We start from the raw sequence: 19070 nt of genomic DNA, 5'->3' as shown, positions 1-19070 counted from the left end.
TTCGGTTGTAGGAAGCCTTATGTATGCAATGCTGTGTACGAGACCTGATATCTATTTTGCCGTGGGCATGGTTAGCAGATATCAAAGTAACCCTGGACAAGGACATTAGACTGTTGTGAAGCATATTTTAAAGTACCTGAGAAGGACTAGAGATTATATGCTAGTCTACAAATCAGACGATTTGCTCCCTGTGGGTTACACGGATTCAAATTTCCAATCAGATAGGGACAATAGTAAGTCTACATCAGGCTATGTGTTTACTCTAGGAGGTGGAGCCATTGCATGGAGGAGTGTTAAGCAGAAATGCATCTCGGACTCAACCATGGAAGCTGAGTATGTGGCAACCTCTGAGGCAGCCAAAGAAGCTATATGGCTCATGAACTTTCTAATGGACTTAGATGTGATTCCTGGTTTGCCCAAGATCATCATAATTTATTGTGATAATAACGGTGCAGTTGCAAACTAGAAGGAACCATGAGCTCATAAGGCAAGCAAACATATAGAGCGTAAGTACCACCTAATACGAGACATCGTCAAGCGAGGAGAAGTTGTCATCGCCAAGATTGCATCAGAAGATAACCTAGCAGATCCTTTCACAAAGGCCCTTCCGGCGAAAGCTTTTAATCGGCATGTGGAGGGGATGAGAATAAGATGTAAGGCAACAGATATGGCAGCTTAGTCTTTTAGTATAAGTGGGAGATTGTTAGAGTGTATACTAAAAGCCTAGCTTTTGTAAATAATTATTTATTGAAATAAAAGAATCACATTAGTCAATATCTACATTTATTTGTTAAATGTAATTGTTCAATTAATTTATATAGTATATAACATGGAGTGTGGTGTCACACTCAGAAGATCATGTTGTCAGTTCTCTATAAATTATAAACAAGTTGCTCATGATTAAGATGGAAAGGAACAAACCATCAGAATAGTCGTAGTGTAATTAAGTATTAGTTTATCTTGACTAATAAATTACACTGATACACTTTAAGTGTATTGAGTAGGATCATTTAGGTAAGTTCTTTTTGTACTGACTTAGTAAAAGAACTAGACCTTAGTTATTATGGAAGTGTGTACTCTTAATCCTAATGTAATAACAAGCACGTATATTTAATATTTATTTCTTTGACTTATCAAAGGGTGAGGTTTAGCTCGATAAATCAATATGCCCGATAAGTTGGGAAATGATATTACTTATAGTGTGTGTTGTTGATTATAGAAGGAATATGTGTCCTAGTTATCTAGGTTGAGAATGTCCCCAAGAGGAACTCATAAGGATTGCCATGTTAAATCCTGCAGGTGGACCTAGTCCAACATGACAATAAAGTTGAGTGGTACTACTCTTGGAGCTAGATATTAATTAAGTGAGTTGTCAGTAATTTACTTAATTAGTGGACATTCGTAATCTTAAACACAGGGAGACTAACACACTCATGATAAGTAGGAGCCCATAATGTAATTTGGGATTGGTGAGGTAGTGCGGTAATAACTCTCTAGTGGAATGAGTTATTATTGATGAACTTGAGTTGTGTGTTTGGGGCGAACACGGGATACTCAAGCTCATCGGAAGGCCTAAACCAATTTCTCCTCTAGGTCCCTGTCGTAGGCTCATTATATCCTCAAGTCCATCCAAATGTAAGGCTCTTCTTGGTGTCAAAGAAGGGGGTCGGACCATTGCTTGGTGACCAAGTAATGGCTGGCCACATCCTCTTATAGGGGCCGGCCCTATTGCTTGGTGACCAAGCTTGTAGGCGCCGGCCAATATTAATTCAAATAGGAGGGTTGTTTTGAATTTTTAAAATCTTCTCTTTGTAGAAAACTATAAGTTTTAAAAGAGAGATTTTAATTTTAAAAACTTTCCTTATTTGAATTTGGTCACATGTTTTAATAGAGAGTTTTAAAAGTTTTAAAACTTTCCTTTTTTAACCATCCTCATGGTTTAGGAAAAAAGGGTGATAAGTTTTAAAATTAAAATTTTCTATCATCATGTTAAAAAAGGAAATTTTATAAGAGAGTTTTTAAATTTTAAAACATGGTTTTAATTTTTAGAAACTTTCCTTTTTTAACTCATACTTTAGGAAAGAGAGCATGAAAAATTTTATAAGAGTTTTTCTTGTAAAATTTTATAAAAAGAAAATTCATTTTTCCCCTTGATGAGGTGGCCGACCATAATAAATTATTGAAAATCATCACAAAATTAAATTTGGTGATTGATTCAATCAAGAGGAAAGAAAAGGAAAAATTAAAAGGGAATAGGAAAAACACTTGGATGATTTTATTTTTTGTAAAAAGTTTTTCCTTATTTGCCTTGGGCAAGTAATATAAAGGAAGGGGTGAGGGAGTTTTATGAGACACAACTCTTATTCTATTGCTTGGAGGTCTTTTGGTGGTCGGCCCTCTCCCTTCTCCCTTTCCCTTTGCTCTCTTCTCCTTGGTGGTGGTGGTGGCCGAATCTTAGAGGAAGAGGAAGGACTCTTTTGGGTGGTGTTCATCTTGGAGGATCGTCGCCCACACGACGTCCAAGGCGAGGCGAGGAATACTGCAGAAGATCTCGAGGTCATTAGCTTACAAAGAGAAGGTATAACTAGTAATTTACTTCCGCATCATACTAGTTATTTTCTTTGTAAGAATTTTAAATACAAGAGGCAATTAGATCTATTTTATCGAATTTGTTTTTCGATTTTGTGATTTCTACTTTTTCGAATTTGTGATTCGATTGTTCTTTTTGGTCAACCTAGAGTTATTTAAGGAAATAAATATTAGATTTCCTTAAAAGGCTTTGCCTAGGTGGTGGTGGTTGCTCCCATATCCAAGAAGGCCATGTGCCTCGCCATGCAGTCCTGGAAACAAATTTTGGAAATTAATATTTATGTAATTAATAACTTAGGTAGATTTGAATCAATAGTGTTAAGTTTCGCTTGCGATTCAAATCTAAACCATTAAGAATAGATAAGTTAAATTTGGAATCAATGATGTTAAGTTCCGTCTGCGATTCCTGATTTAACTTCGAAAGAACACAATAGGTTATTTAAGGAAAGGTTCGACACTTGTACAAAAATTTTTGTATAGTGGAACCGGTACGTTTTCCTAGGTTTAACCAACATAGATATGGTATGATCTATGATGAGTCACACAAATCTTCCTATATATTTTTGGGGATATGCTGTAGACACAGCAGCCTTCACACTTAACCGTGTTCCACCCAAGACTGTGATAAAGACACAATATAGGATATGGACTGGGAGAGATGCCCAGATGTCATTTATGAGGATTTGGGGTTGTGAGGCTTACGTTCGACATCAAGTCTCGGACAAACTTGGACCCAAATCCGATAAGTGCTATTTTATAGGATATCCTAAGGAAACGAAAGAATATTACTTCTAATTCCCAGTCACCACAAAGTGTTTGTGGCTAAGACTGGGGTATTTCTAGAAAAGGACTTTATTTCTAGAAAAACTAGTGGGAGTTCGTTCGATCTTGAAGAAGTTCAAGATATGGACCATAACATTGAAGCCTTGATGGAAGTTGAACTGGAACCACAAAATATTGTGGATGATGAGATTGTTGCACAAGGAGTTGAGCAACAGCAACCAGTTCAAGGAGACATACCTCTTCGTAGGTCTGACAGGATACGTCGTCACCCTGAGAGATACTCTTTTCTCTTGTCTGACTATGACAACGTTATGCTCGTTGAGAATGAGCCTACCTCCTATCTGGAAGCTGTGATGAGACCAGATTTTGAGAAATGGCTAGAGGCCATGAGATTCGAGATGGAATCCATGTACACCAACCAAGTATGGACTTTAGATGATCCACCTGAAGGCGTCAAACCCATTGGGTGTAAGTGGGTCTTTAAGAGAAAGACTGACATGGATGGACTTATTACCTATAAGAGTCGTTTGGTAGTAAAAGGTTTCAAGCAAATTCATGGTATTGACTATGATGAAACTTTTTCTCCAGTAGTGATGTTTAAGTCCATTCAGATTATGCTTGCTATTGCAGCATACCACGATTATGAGATCTGGCAGATGGATGTCAAAACCATGTTTCTGAATGGAAACTTACTCGAGGATGTGTACATGACACAACCTGAGAGTTTTGTAGATCCACTGCATACTGGCAGAGTATGCAAGCTGCATAAGTCCATTTATGGACTAAAGCAAGCTTCTCAGAGCTGGAATCTTCGACTCGATGACGCGATCAAATAGTTTGGTTTCATCAAGAATAAAGATAAACCGTGTGTCTATAAGAAGGTTGTTGGGAACACAGTTGCCTTCCTTGTATTGTATGTGGATGACATACTACTCATTAGAAATGATAACCCTTTGCTGTAGTCTATAAAGACTTGGCTGGGGAATTGTTTCTCAATGAAGGACTTAGGGGAAGAAGCCTGTATTCTAGGCATAAAGATCTATAGAGATAGATCTAAGAGATTGCTTGGCCTAAGTCAAAGTACATATATTGACACGGTATTACTACGGTTTGCCATGCAGAATTCCAAAAAAGGATTTCTGCCGATGTCACATGGTGTGAGTCTTTCGAAGACTCAAAGTCCCTCTTCTAGAGAGGTGAGAGACCTCATGGATAAGATCCCTTATGCTTCAGCCATAGGATCTATCATGTACGCCATGCTATGTACTCGTCCTGATATTTCGTATGCTTTGAGCATGATGTACAGATACCAATCAGATCTAGGTGAACGTCACTGGATAGCGGTCAAGAATATTTTTAAGTACTTGAGAAGGACTAAAGAATATTTCTTGATATTTTGAAGCGATGACGAGCTAGCTGTAAAGGGTTACAGTGATGCCAGCTTCCAAACTGACTAGGATGATTATAGATCACAATCTGGGTTCGTGTTTTGCTTGAATGGTGGTGTTGTGAGCTGGAAGAGTTTAAAGCATGGCACAGTTGCTGATTCTACAATAGAGGCCGAGTATATTGTTGCATCAGAAGCAGTAAAGGAGGCAGTTTAGATCCACAAGTTCATTATCAAGCTTAGGGTGGTTCCTAGTATAGCTGATCCTATAGAGTTCTATTGTGACAACAATGGAGCAATTGCGCAGGCTAAGGAATCTAGCTCACACCAGCGGACCAAACACATACTACGGCGCTTCCATTTCATTCAAAAGATCATCTATAGAGTGTTGGAGTGTATACTGAAAGCCTAAGCTTTGTAAACATTCATTATGAATAAAGAATCACATTTGGTCAAATTGTCTACATTTAGTTGTAGTTGTTCAATTAATTTATATTGTAGATAACATAGTATGTGGTGTCACATGCAGAAGATAATGTTATCAGTACCTTATAAATTATAAACAGTAGCTCACGACCAAAATGGAAAGGAACAAACCATTAGAAGGTCGTAGTGTAATTAGGTAATAGTTTATCTTGACTATATAATTACACCAGTACACTCAGAGTGTATTGAGTAGGACCATTTGAGGTCGTTTCTTTTATACTGACTTTATAAAGGAACAAAGACCTTAGTTATTATGGAAGTGTGTGCTCTTAATCCTAATATAATAACAAGCACATATATTTGATATTTATTTCTTTAATTTATCAATGGGTGAGATTTAGTTCGATGAATCAATAAACCCGATAAGTTGGGAAATGGTATCACTTATAGTGTGTGTTGTTGATTATAGAAGGAAACTGTGTCCTAGAGATACTAGGTTGATAATGTCCTCAAGAAGAACTCATAAGGATTGTCATGTTAAACCCTGCAGGTGGACTTAGTCCGACATGATGATAAGGTTGAGTGGTACTACTCTTGAACTAAGATATTAATTAAATGAGTTGTCAGTAACTCACTTAATTAGTGGACATTCGATATCTTAAACACGGGTAGACTAACACACTCATAATAAGAAGGAGCCCAAAAATGTAATTTGGGATTGGTGCGGTAGTTCAATAATAGTTCTCTAGTGGAATGAATTATTATTGATAAAATTAAGTTGTGTGTTCGGGGCGAACACAGGATGCTTAATTTTATCGGGAGACCAAAACCAATTTCTCCTCTCGGTCCCTATCGTAGCCTCTTATTTATAGAGTACTATACCCACCTAAACCCACCTTCTATACCCACCAATAGGGGGTCGGCCAAGCTAGCTTGGGAACCAGGCTAGGGCCGGCCTAGGTATAAATTGGGGTGGCCGGCCCTAGCTTGAACCCAAGCTAGTGGGGGCCGGCCAAATTAAATTAAAAAAGAATTTTAATTTTAATTTTTATTATGTGGAAGAAATAATTTATTAAAGAGAATTAAAATTAAAATATCTCTCTTGTAAAAGATCTATAAAAGATTAAAGAAAGAGATTAGATCTCTTTCCTTATTTGTAGATTGGTGAGATATTTTATTTTCTCTTTAAAATTATCCACATGTTGATAAAATTAAAATTATAGAAATTTCTTTTTATCAACTATGAAGAGATTTTTAAAGAGAAATTTTAATTTTAAAATTTCCGAAAATAAATTAGGAAGTTTTAATTGTTGATTAAAACTTGTCTAATTTATCTCTTTTAATGTGGCCGGCCATTAGAGATTAATTGGGGAAATTTTATTTTATTTTTATCAATTAAATCATGTCAAGGGAATTAAGGAAATTTTATTGAAATTAAATTTCCTAATTTGCCTAGGCCAAGGAATATAAAATAAGGGGTGAGGGTGCCTTCATGAGATACAACCTCTATTATTTCTCTCCCTCTTTTATTCCTTGGAGTGGTAGGCCATCCTCTTCCTCTCTCCCTCTTTGTGGTGGCCGAAACTCTCAAAGGCTTGGAGCTCTTGTGGCGGCCGGATACTACTTGGAGAAGAAGAAGAGGAAGAAGGAGAGAAAGCTAGCATCTCTTGGAGCTTGGTTGGTGTTTTGTTCTTCTTCCTTGGTTAAGCTTTTTGTGGCCGAACCTAGCTAGGAGGAGAAGAAGGTGGTTGGTGGTTTCTCATCTCGGAAGATCGTTGCCTTCACAACGTCTGAGGTTAGAAGAGGAATACGGTAGAAGATCAAGAGGTCTTTCTAAAAGGTATAACTAGTAATTTTTCTTTCCGCATCATACTAGTTATTTTTGGAAATAATACCAAATACAAGAGGCTTACGATTCTAGAATTTCGAATATGTTTTTCGATGTTGTGTTCTTTTCTTTTTTCTTTTCCTTGTGATTTGATTATTTTTTCGATTAACCTAAAGTTATTTTAGGAAATTAAATATTAGCTTTCTATAAAAGGTTTTGTCTCTTCGGTGGTGGTTGCTCCCATATCCAAGAAGGCCATGTGCCTCGCCACGTCAGTACTGGGAACCGATTATGGAAATTAATATTTAATGGAATTAATAACTTAAGGTGATTTGGGTCGAACGTGTTAAGTTCCGCAGGAGATCCAAGTCAAAACCTAAAAGAACAAATAGATTAAGTTTTGGATGAAACGTGTTAAGTTCCGCAGGCGATCCAAAATTTAATTTAAAAGAACACATGGTAGCTAGGGAAAGGTTCAGACCTTTGTACAAAATTTTTGTACAGTGGAACCTCTAGGCTTTCTGAGTCGCAACCAACAATTGGTATCAGAGCTAGGGTTTTGCCTCTGTGTATTTGGTATTAGTTTAATTATGCACATGTCATACATAATTTAGGCAGGTTAATAGTAGGATGTGCTAACTTTGTGGATGCAGGATCCAACTATTATGACTTTTAGTTATTATGTATGTGATTGGACCCTTGGACATGTCAAGGGCATTTATCTGTGTGTTCATGATTGTATTAAAATACAGCAGGAGCTGTATTTAGTTTTATTAGGATTTTATTTTTGATCTAGATACATGTACATTCCTTTTATGGAATATAGGATCAAAAATGTAAAATTCTATTTATGTCGCGGATCGAATCTTGTAAAGCGTGGAACCTTCTAAGGACCAGAGGCGCAGCGGAACTAGGAGCAAGATGGGCTAGACCCGGTGGCGTTGGCCAAATATGGCAGCAGCTTGGGATGACAACACACGGAGGACAACTAGAGATAAAAGCCATAATAGTTGAAAATTAGATTTTCTATTTATTGCTTTTATAATGTGATGTGTGTGCATGTTAGTTTACAAGTTTAGTAGGCTAGCATAGTTAAAATTCCTCATTTATAAATAACTAAGTGAGAGAGGAATTTTTAAGTAAATCACATGGTCTCCATTACTGGTTTGTAAGTGATGCAAACAAGCTTGCGCGTTGGCTCTGAGTGCCTTCCTCCATAACGGATGAGCTTGTTTGTTGATCACTAGAACTGACTTCCATTTTTGGATGACTATAGGAAGTTAATTAAGAGCGTGTGATCTTCCCCAACGGAAGGGGCATAATCTTATTAATGGACTTAGTGTCAAGTAATGGTATACACTTAGACACATCTAATAGTATCCTCCCCATCGGAGTCACTGCTATTATTTGTGTGACCAAATGATACCAACTATTAATTTTATTTGTCAAAAAGTTAGGTTGACAAGATAATAAAATTAATGGGTTAAAAACCTCCTTTTACAAATGTTGAATTTGTATACGTCCACACTAACGTGGCATACAAAATTCACGGTGTTATGAGGTGTTGGTTAATTTAAAATAGTATTGTTTGAGGAATCAATATTATTCTAAATTTAGAGTTCTGACCAAAAGTTATTTGTGATTCTTAGGATGACTTTCAACCCACTGTCCATCATACTTCAACAAAATAGACTTACTGGACCTAATTACATAGATTGGAAAAAAAACCTAGACATTGTTCTTACTGCTGAAAGCTATAAATTTGTACTGACTGAGCAGTGCCCTGAAGCACCTACTGGTGAATCTACCCAAGAGGAGATTGAATATCATTGGAAATGGGTAAAAGCATATGAGATGGCGCGGTGTTACATTTTGGCTTCAATGTCAAATGTATTGCAACATCAGCATCAAGATTTACCAACAGCTTATGATATTATGAACAATCTCAAGGAACTCTTTGGTCATCAGGATAGGGCTTCTAGGTAAGAAGCCATGAGAAAGATAATGACAGCCACCATGCAAGAGGGTACTCCTGTAAGGGATCATATCCTAAAGATGATGGCTTATCTGAACGAGATACAGATCCTTGGAGGTGAAATTAATGGGGAAACCCAGATCGATATGATCCTCCAAATGCTACCTAAAAGTTTTGAGCAGTTTCGCCTGAACTATAATATGAATAAGAGGATTTATTCATTAGGGGAACTACTGACAGAACTTCAAGCGGCAGAAGGATTATTTCATCACAATTCTCAAATTCACTATGCTGAAAATGGTTCTACTTCTAAACCGAGAGGAAAGAAGAAGAAGAAACAAGCTGGCTCAGCAAAGAAAGTGAATAAATCTCAGAGTACAGGATTTAAAGCTGGAGTGAAGAAGCCGAAAGGCAAGTGCTTCATCTGCAAGCAGTCAGGGCATCGGAAGGCGGACTGTCCTTGTAGGAATCAGAACAACAAAGGTATATCTCATGCTCTAGTTGTTGAAACATGTTTAGCAGTGTTATCTACCAGCACCTGTTGTGTAGATACGGGAGCCACTGATCATGTCTGCAATTCCCTGCAGGGGTTCCAGGAAACCCGACGACTAACTGAAGGAGAGATTACCGTCTACATGGGCAATGCTACTAAGGTGGCGGCTGTTGCAGTGGGAGACGTCTACTTATCTTTTAGTAGAAATAGAAATTTGGTTTTAAGAAATTGTCTTTATGTACCCAGTTTTAGAAAGAATTTAATTTCAGTTTCTAAACTGTTCTTAGATGGATATTCAGTTTCATTCAGTAACGATGTAGTTATTAAAAGAAATAAAGTGATTATCTGTTCTGGTGCATTAGTTGGCAATTTGTATACTTTAAATCCAATTTCTTCCACAAAGCAAAACATGGAAATTTATAACTCATCTTCTAACTCTAATAAGAGAAAAGAACCTTCGGAAATGAACCAAGCATATCTTTGGCATCTAAGGCTTGGTCATATTAACTTAAGTAGGATTCAGAGGCTTATAGCTGATGGACTTTTGAGTTCATTAGAGTTGGAAAATTTTCCAACTTGTGAATCTTGCTTAGAAGGTAAAATGACCAAGAGACCGTTCAAGGCCAAGGGGTATAGAGCCAAAGAAGTGTTAGAATTGGTTCATTTTGATTTGTGTGGTCCTATGTCTGTCCAGGCAAGAGGTGGTTTTGAATATTTTGTCTCTTTTATAGATGATTATTCAATATACGGATACATTTACCTAATGCGCCGCAAGTCCGAGTGCTTTGATAAGTTCAAAGAATACAAGGCTGATGTGGAGAAACGACTAGGTAAAAGTATCAAGACACTACGATCTGATCATGGTGGCGAATACCTCTTAGGAGAGTTTAGGAATTACTTATTAGAGGCCGGGATTCAATCCCAATTGTCTGCACCTGGAACACCCCAACAGAATGGTGTAGCAGAACGAAGGAACATGACTCTTATGGAGATGGTTAGATCGATGATGAGTTATTCAGAATTACCAAATTCATTTTAGGGATATGCTCTGGAAACAACAGTATACGTTTTGAACTTAGTACCTTCTAAATCAGTTTCTTCTACTCCCATAGAATTGTGGAATGGGCGAAAACCCATTTTAAGACATATTCGGATTTGGGGTAGTCCAACACATGTGCTGAAACCAGATGTTGATAAGTTAGAATCCCGTACAGAAGTTCGCGTGTTTGTAGGATATCCCAAAGGAACGAAAGGTGGTTTATTTTATAGTCCTAAAGACCAGAAGGTCATTGTTAGCACCAATGCCCATTTTTTAGAAGAAGACTATATAATGGATCATAAGCCCAGTAGCAAAGTTGCTTTAGAAGAACTTATAGAGGACACGTCTACTTCAGTACCAACAGTACAAGATAAAGTACCACAAGAGACTGCAACACGTGTCACACATGATACACAACCACAGACAGTGCCTCGTCGTAGTGGGAGGGTTGTGAGGCAGCCTGAAAGATTCATGTTTATGGGAGAGTCTTCGGACTTGATCCCGGGTAAACATGAACCTAATCCACGAACATATGACGAAGCACTCCAAGATATAGATGCAGCATATTGGCAAAAGGCAATGAATTCTGAAATAGAGTCTATGTACTCTAATAAGGTCTGGGAGCTTGTAGAACCACCTGATGGTGTAAAAGCCGTTGGATGCAAGTGGATCTACAAAATGAAAAGAGGGACAGACGGGAAGGTAGAAACCTTCAAAGCTAGGCTTGTTGCGAAAGGGTACACTCAGAAAGAGGGAATCGATTCTGAGGAAACCTTTTCACCGGTAGCCATGCTTAAGTCTATCCGGATACTCTTATCCATTGCTGCTCATATGGATTATGAGATTTGGCAAATGGATGTCAAGACAGCTTTCCTTAATGGAAGTCTTGAAGAGAACATCCATATGAAGCAACCAGAATGGTTCATTGAAAAAGGCAAAAAGCATCTAGTGTGCAAGCTCAATCGGTCCATTTATGGACTGAAGCGAGCTTCAAGGTCTTGGAACATCCGGTTTAATGAAGTAATCCAGTCGTATGGATTTATTCGGTGTCCGGATGAGTCTTGTGTATACAAGAAGTGTAACGGAAACGTGGTGGTATTTCTTGTACTATACGTGGATGATATTTTGTTAACTGGCAACAATGTCAAGGTATTATCAGACGTAAGGGTATGGTTGTCCAAACAATTTGATATGAAGGACTTAGGAGAGTGTGCATACATTCTTGGGATCAAAGTGATAAGGGATCGCAAGAAAAGAATGTTGTGTCTGTCCCAAGCTTCATATATAGATACAATCCTTGCTCGTTTTAGTTTGCAGGATTCCAAGAATGGTTTCTCACCTTTTAGGGATGGAATAGCTCTATCTAAAGAGATGTCTCCGAAGACATCAAAGGAGATAGAAGACATGAAAGCAGTTCCTTATGCTTCGGCTGTAGGAAGCCTTATGTATGCAATGCTATGTACGAGACCAGATATTTATTTTGCCGTGGGCATGGTCAGCAGATATCAGAGTAACCCTGGACAAGGACATTGGACTGCGGTAAAGTATATATTAAAGTACCTGAGAAGGACTAGAGATTATATGCTAATTTACCAAGCAGACAATTTGCTCCCTGTGGGTTACACGGATTCAGATTTCCAATCAGATAGGGACAATAGTAAGTCTACATCAGGCTATGTGTTTACTTTAGGAGGTGGAGCCATTTCATGGAGGAGTGTTAAGCAGAAATGCATATCGGACTCAACCATGGAAGCTGAGTATGTAGCATCCTCTGAGGCAGCTAAAGAAGCAGTATGGCTCAGGAACTTTCTAATAGACTTAGATGTGATTCCTGGTTTGCCCAAAATTATCACAATTTATTGTGATAATAGCGGTGCAGTTGCAAACTTGAAGGAACCACGAGCTCATAAGGCAAATAAACATATAGAGCGCAAGTACCACCTGATACGAGATATCGTGAAGCGAGGAGAAGTTGTCATCGCCAAGATTGCATCAGCAGATAACCTGGCAGATCCTTTCACTAAGGCCCTTCCGGTGAAAGCTTTTGATCGGCATGTGGAGGGAATGGGAATCAGATGTTTGGTAGAAGATATGACAGCTTAGTCATTAGTATAAGTGGGAGATTGTTGGAGTGTATACTGAAAGCCTAAGCTTTGTAAACATTCATTATGAATAAAGAATCACATTTGGTCAAATTGTCTACATTTAGTTGTAGTTGTTCAATTAATTTATATTGTAGATAACATAGTATGTGGTGTCACATGCAGAAGATAATGTTATCAGTACCTTATAAATTATAAACAGTAACTCACGACCAAAATGGAAAGGAACAAATCATTAGAAGGTTGTAGTGTAATTAGGTATTAGTTTATCTTGACTATATAATTACACTAGTACACTCAGAGTGTATTGAGTAGGACCATTTGAGGTCGTTTCTTTTATACTGACTTTATAAAGGAACAAAGACCTCAGTTATTATGGAAGTGTGTGCTCTTAATCCTAATATAATAACAAGCACATATATTTGATATTTATTTCTTTAATTTATCAATGGGTGAGATTTAGTTCGATGAATCAATAAACCCGATAAGTTGGGAAATGGTATCACTTATAGTGTGTGTTTTTGATTATAGAAGGAAACTGTGTCCTAGAGATACTAGGTTGATAATGTCCTCAAGAAGAGCTCATAAGGATTGTCATGTTAAACCCTGCAGGTGGATTTAGTTCGACATGATGATAAGGTTGAGTGGTACTACTCTTGGACTAAGATATTAATTAAATAAGTTGTCAGTAACTCACTTAATTAGTGGACATTCGATATCTTAAACACGGGGAGATTAACACACTCATAATAAGAAGGAGCCCAAAAATTTAATTTGGGATTGGTGCGGTAGTTTAATAATAGTTCTCTAGTGGAATGAATTATTATTGATAAAATTAAGTTGTGTGTTCGGGGCGAACACGGGATGCTTAATTTTATCGGGAGACCAAAACCAATTCCTCCTCTCGGTCCCTATCGTAGCCTCTTATTTATAGAGTACTATATCCACCTATACCCACCTTCTATACCCACCAATTGGGGGCCGGCCAAGCTAGCTTGGGAACCAAGCTAGGGCCGGCCTAGGTATAAATTGGGGTGGCCGGCCCTATCTTGAACCCAAGCTAGTGGGGGCCGGCCAAATTAAATTAAAAAAGAATTTTAATTTTAATTTTTATTATGTGGAAGAAATAATTTATTAAAGAGAATTAAAATTAAAATATCTCTCTTGTAAAAGATCTATAAAAGATTAAAGAAAGAGATTAGATCTCTTTCCTTATTTGTAGATTGGTGAGATATTTTATTTTCTCTTTAAAATTATCCACATGTTGATAAAATTAAAATTATAGAAATTTCTTTTTATCAACCATGAAGAGATTTTTAAAGAGAAATTTTAATTTTAAAATTTCTGGAAACAAATTAGGAAGTTTTAATTGTTGATTAAAACTTGTCTAATTTATCTCTTTTAATATGGCCGGCCATTAGAGATTAATTGGGGAAATGTTATTTTATTTTTCTCAATTAAATCATGTCAAGGGAATTAATGAAATTTTATTGTAATTAAATTTCCTAATTTGCCTAGTCCAAGGAATATAAAATAAGGGGTGAGGGTGCCTTCATGAGATACAACCTCTATTATTTCTCTCCCTCTTTTATTCCTTGGAGTGGCCGGCCATCCTCTTCCTCTCTCCCTCTTTGTGGTGGCTGAAACTCTCAAAGGCTTGGAGCTCTTGTGGCGGCCGGATACTACTTGGAGAAGAAGAAGAAGGAGGAGAGAAAGCTAGCATCTCTTGGAGCTTGGTTGGTGTTTTGTTCTTCATCCTTGGTTAAGATTTTTGTGGCCGAACCTAGCTAGGAGGAGAAGAAGGTGGTTGGTGGTTTCTCATCTCGGAAGATCGTTGCCCACACAACGTCCGAGGTTAGAAGAGGAATACGATAGAAGATCAAGAGGTCTTTCTAAAAGGTATAACTAGTAATTTTTCTTTCCGCATCATACTAGTTATTTTTGGAAATAATACCAAATACAAGAGGCTTACGATTCTAGAATTTCGAATATGTTTTTCTATGTTGTGTTCTTTTGTTTTTTCTTTTCCTTGTGATTTGATTGTTCTTTTCGTTTAACCTAAAGTTATTTTAGGAAATTAAATATTAGCTTTCTATAAAAGGTTTTGTCTAGTCGGTGGTGGTTGCTCCCATATCCAAGAAGGCCATGTGCCTCGCCACGTCAGTACTGGGAACCGATTATGGAAATTAATATTTAATGGAATTAATAACTTAAGGTGATTTAGGTCGAACGTGTTAAGTTCCGCAGGAGATCCAAGTCAAAACCTAAAAGAACAAATAGATTAAGTTTTGGATCAAACGTGTTAAGTTCCGCAGGCGATCCAAAATTTAATTTAAAAGAACACATGGTAGCTAGGAAAAGGTTCAGACCTTTGTACAAAATTTTTGTACAGTGGAACCTCTAGGCTTTCCGAGTAGCAACCAACATAGAGGAGATGTGAAAATTTGTAGAGTACCCACAGAGGCTAACGTCGCTGATCCCTTGACCAAGGCTTTGGCATAGAGAAAGCATGATGGTCACACTAGATCATTGGGTGTTAGAGGCTACACTGATTATCACTAGTGCTAGTGGGAGATTATTAGTGAGAGCCCTAGTGCCGATCATGTGAAGATTGTTGTATGGACTCGATGTATCATATTCCTATATATATATATATATATATATATATATATTTATAAAGGCATTTCTTTATGGTTATTATACTTACTTGTATTGGTGTCAAATAACTGAGTATAATAGCGTTCTTGAGTAGAAGGTTGTTATCTATATCAATCGATTGGTTGAATTGATAATGAGATGATATAGAGAACACTACTCTTAATCATTCCTAGTCAAGTATTAACATTCAGGGATAATGTTAATGCGATGAGACTAGCATGTAGGTCAACTCGATGACTTGATCTCACAACTCATGGATATTAGATATCAAGTTGACACATGGGTATACATTGGAGAATGTATACTGAATGACCCACCATGAGAAAGTATCATGGATTGTTATATGAGTGTCATATACTTTCTCATGTGACTATTAGTATGACTATTAGTCCTTGGACCTGAAGTCACCATGGTTCCCTATATAAGGAGTTGAATACTTTGGCTTCGTCAAACGTCACCCGTAAATGGGTGGACTATAAAGGCGACTACTGGGTAAGTAACAAATTATGGGGAGCGATGTGAGTGATGTAGAAGGGATCTATCCCTCCAATATGATGGGAGTGATATCATGATTCTTGATAGAGTGAGACCACTAAGTGCATGGTCATGCCCAAATATATCAATATGAGATATTGAGCTCATTTGATTAGAGTGAGTCTACTTGGAGTTCAAGACATAAATTGATTAGAGGATGACACGGTCTATGCCTCAATTGATCAATTTTGTTGTTGAGGATAGAAGGACATTGTCACATATTGTGAGAGTCACAATTAGTAGTCACAATGGTGATGTTGGATCTCAACATTCTTGTAACTTGGGTAGCAATGATGTGTTGCTAGATACCGCTCATTGCTTATGTTTCTAAATGGGTTTAGGAGCATTTCCAACGTTACAAGAACCTATACGGTCACACACAAAGGGCAGTTAGATGGAGATTAGGTTCATATGATGAACCAAGAGGATTAAGTTCATGTGATGAACCAAATTGGATTAAGAGTAATCCAAATTAGACTAATTGAGTTGGGCTCAATTTTATTCATGTGTTGAATGAGTCTAATTTAGACTATGATTCATTGAGTCAATTTAAACCAATTAATAGAGATTCATTAAATTAAATTGATTTGAATCAAAGGGTAGATTTGATCAACCATGGGAGATAAGAGGTCAAGTTTGACTTGACTTGAGAGGGAAGATGAAGGGTCAAGTTTGACTTGACCAAATGCCACTTCATTGTAACTTGGCATGGGCCGGCCAATGATGATGTTCCACATCATCAAGGCTACATCATTGTGTTCCAACTCATGAGGAAGACCAAGAGCCATGATGTAACGCCCGCCCTCCCACTACTTAGGAGGGACGGGGTTACTTACTTTCAGTCATACGTGCATGCATACATATAAAATCATGGCAGTGGAAACAGTTATTTATTTATTTATTTTCCACACAAATCATCATGCTTATCATATTGAACATGTAGACATACTAGTATTCATGCATACAACTTAATTAATATCAACTACTTGAAACATGATTCATGATATCATAAGCATACTAGCATGAAACATGGAGAACATAAGTGCATAACTATCCATACTAGTTCAAGTACTATCAAAGCATAAAGACAACACATGGTTCATATGTAAACTTAGAACATAAAAGCATAAAGCAGTTTTTCTTCCACCGTGCCACTGCCACACACACACTTGCCATTCCTACTGCTCCTCTTAGTTTAGCCATTCCTTTCCTTTTTCTGTAGTACGAGGAAACATAAAAACTATAAGCCCATAAGCTTAGTAAGTCCCTTTCCTACTCACAAAAACCATGAATCATGCATGAACATAAAGTGGTAACATGTTCATTTGGTAAATCATAACATAACATGTGAGAGCATAAGCATAAAGTCATATTATGACATGTGAGAGCATAAACATAAAGTCATATCATATCATGTGAGAGCATAAACATAAAGTCATATCATATCATGTGAGAGCATAAGATCATATCATAGCATGTGAGAGCATAAGCTTAAAGTAGTAACATGATCATATAAGCATCATAGACATATTTTCAAGACCATCTTAAGTAAGCATAAAAGAAACCATATAACATGAACTTGTAGATGCAAGATGTTCTTTTGAAAACATGTATCATGAAATGAGTATATGCAAGATGTCCTTTTGAAAACATATATCATATACATACTTAAACATAATCTCAACATAAGGGCCCGGCTTGTACCACATACATACATAAATGCATGCATCCTAAATAGATCCAAGGTAGCAAATCTTGAACCAACTAGGAACTAGGCCCGTTTCATAGACCATTGACCTAGGGGCAACTTAGGAGCCCATCCCTTTTACTAGGCCCGTTTCATAGACCATCGACCTAGGGGCGCTTGTGGAGCCCATCCTTGGTACAAGCCATACAAAAGTAAAATAGCATATCATGTTTCTTATCATATTATAGCATTGTTAGAGTGTATACTAAAAGCCTAGCTTTTGTAAACATTTATTTGTTGAAATAAAAGAATCACATTGGTCAATATTTGCATTTATTTGTTAAATGTAATTATTCAATTAATTTATATAGTAGACAACATGGAGTGTGGTGTCACACTCAAAAGATCATGTTGTCGGTTCTCTATAAATTATAAACAAGTTCTCACGACTAAAATGGAAAGGAACAAACCATCAGAATAGTCGTAGTGTAATTAAGTATTAGTTTATCTTGACTAATAAATTACACTGATACACTTTAAGTGTATTGAGTAGGATCATTTAGGTAAGTTCTTTTTGTACTGACTTAGTAAAAGAACTAGACCTTAGTTATTATGGAAGTGTGTGCTCTTAATCCTAATATAATAACAAGCACATATATTTAATATTTATTTCTTTGACTTATCAAAGGGTGAGGTTTAGCTCGATAAATCAATATGCCCGATAAGTTGGGAAATGATATTACTTATAGTGTGTGTTGTTGATTATAGAAGGAATCTGTGTCCTAGTTATCTAGGTTGAGAATGTCCCCAACAGGAACTCATAAGGATTGCCATGTTAAACTCTGCAGGTGGACCTAGTCCGACATGACAATAAAGTTGAGTGGTACTACTCTTGGAGATAGATATTAATTAAGTGAGTTGTCAGTAATTTACTTAATTAGTGGACATTCGTAATCTTAAACACAGGGAGACTAACACACTCATGATAAGAAGGAGCCCATAATGTAATTTGGGATTGGGGCGGTAGTGCGATAATATCTCTCTAGTGGAATGAGTTATTATCGATGAACTTGAGTTGTGTGTTTGGGGCGAGCACGGGATACTCAAGCTCATCGGAAGGCCAAAACCAATTTCTCCTCTAGGTCCTTGTCGTAGCCTCATTATAGCATTAAGTACATCCAAATGTAAGGCTCTTCTTGGTGTCCAAGAAGGGGGCCGGACCATTGCTTGGTGACCAAGCAATGGCCGGCCACATCCTCTTATAGGGGCCGGCCCTATTGCTTGGTGACCAAGCTTGTAGGGGCCGACCAATATTAATTCAAATAGGAGGGTTGTTTTGAATTTTTAAAATCTTTTCTTTGTAGAAAACTATAAGTTTTAAAAGAGAGATTTTAATTTTTAAAACTTTCCTTATTTGAATTTGGCCACTTGTTTTAATAGAGAGTTTTAAAAGTTTTAAAACTTTCCTTTTTTAACCATCCTCATGGTTTAAGAAAAAAAAGGGAGATAAGTTTCAAAATTAAAATTTTCTATCATCATGTTAAAAAATAAAATTTTATAAGAGAGTTT

Source organism: Zingiber officinale, chromosome 11B (genome assembly GCF_018446385.1).
Source record: "Zingiber officinale cultivar Zhangliang chromosome 11B, Zo_v1.1, whole genome shotgun sequence".
Taxonomy (NCBI): domain Eukaryota; kingdom Viridiplantae; phylum Streptophyta; class Magnoliopsida; order Zingiberales; family Zingiberaceae; genus Zingiber; species Zingiber officinale.
This window is presented reverse-complemented; position numbering follows the sequence as displayed.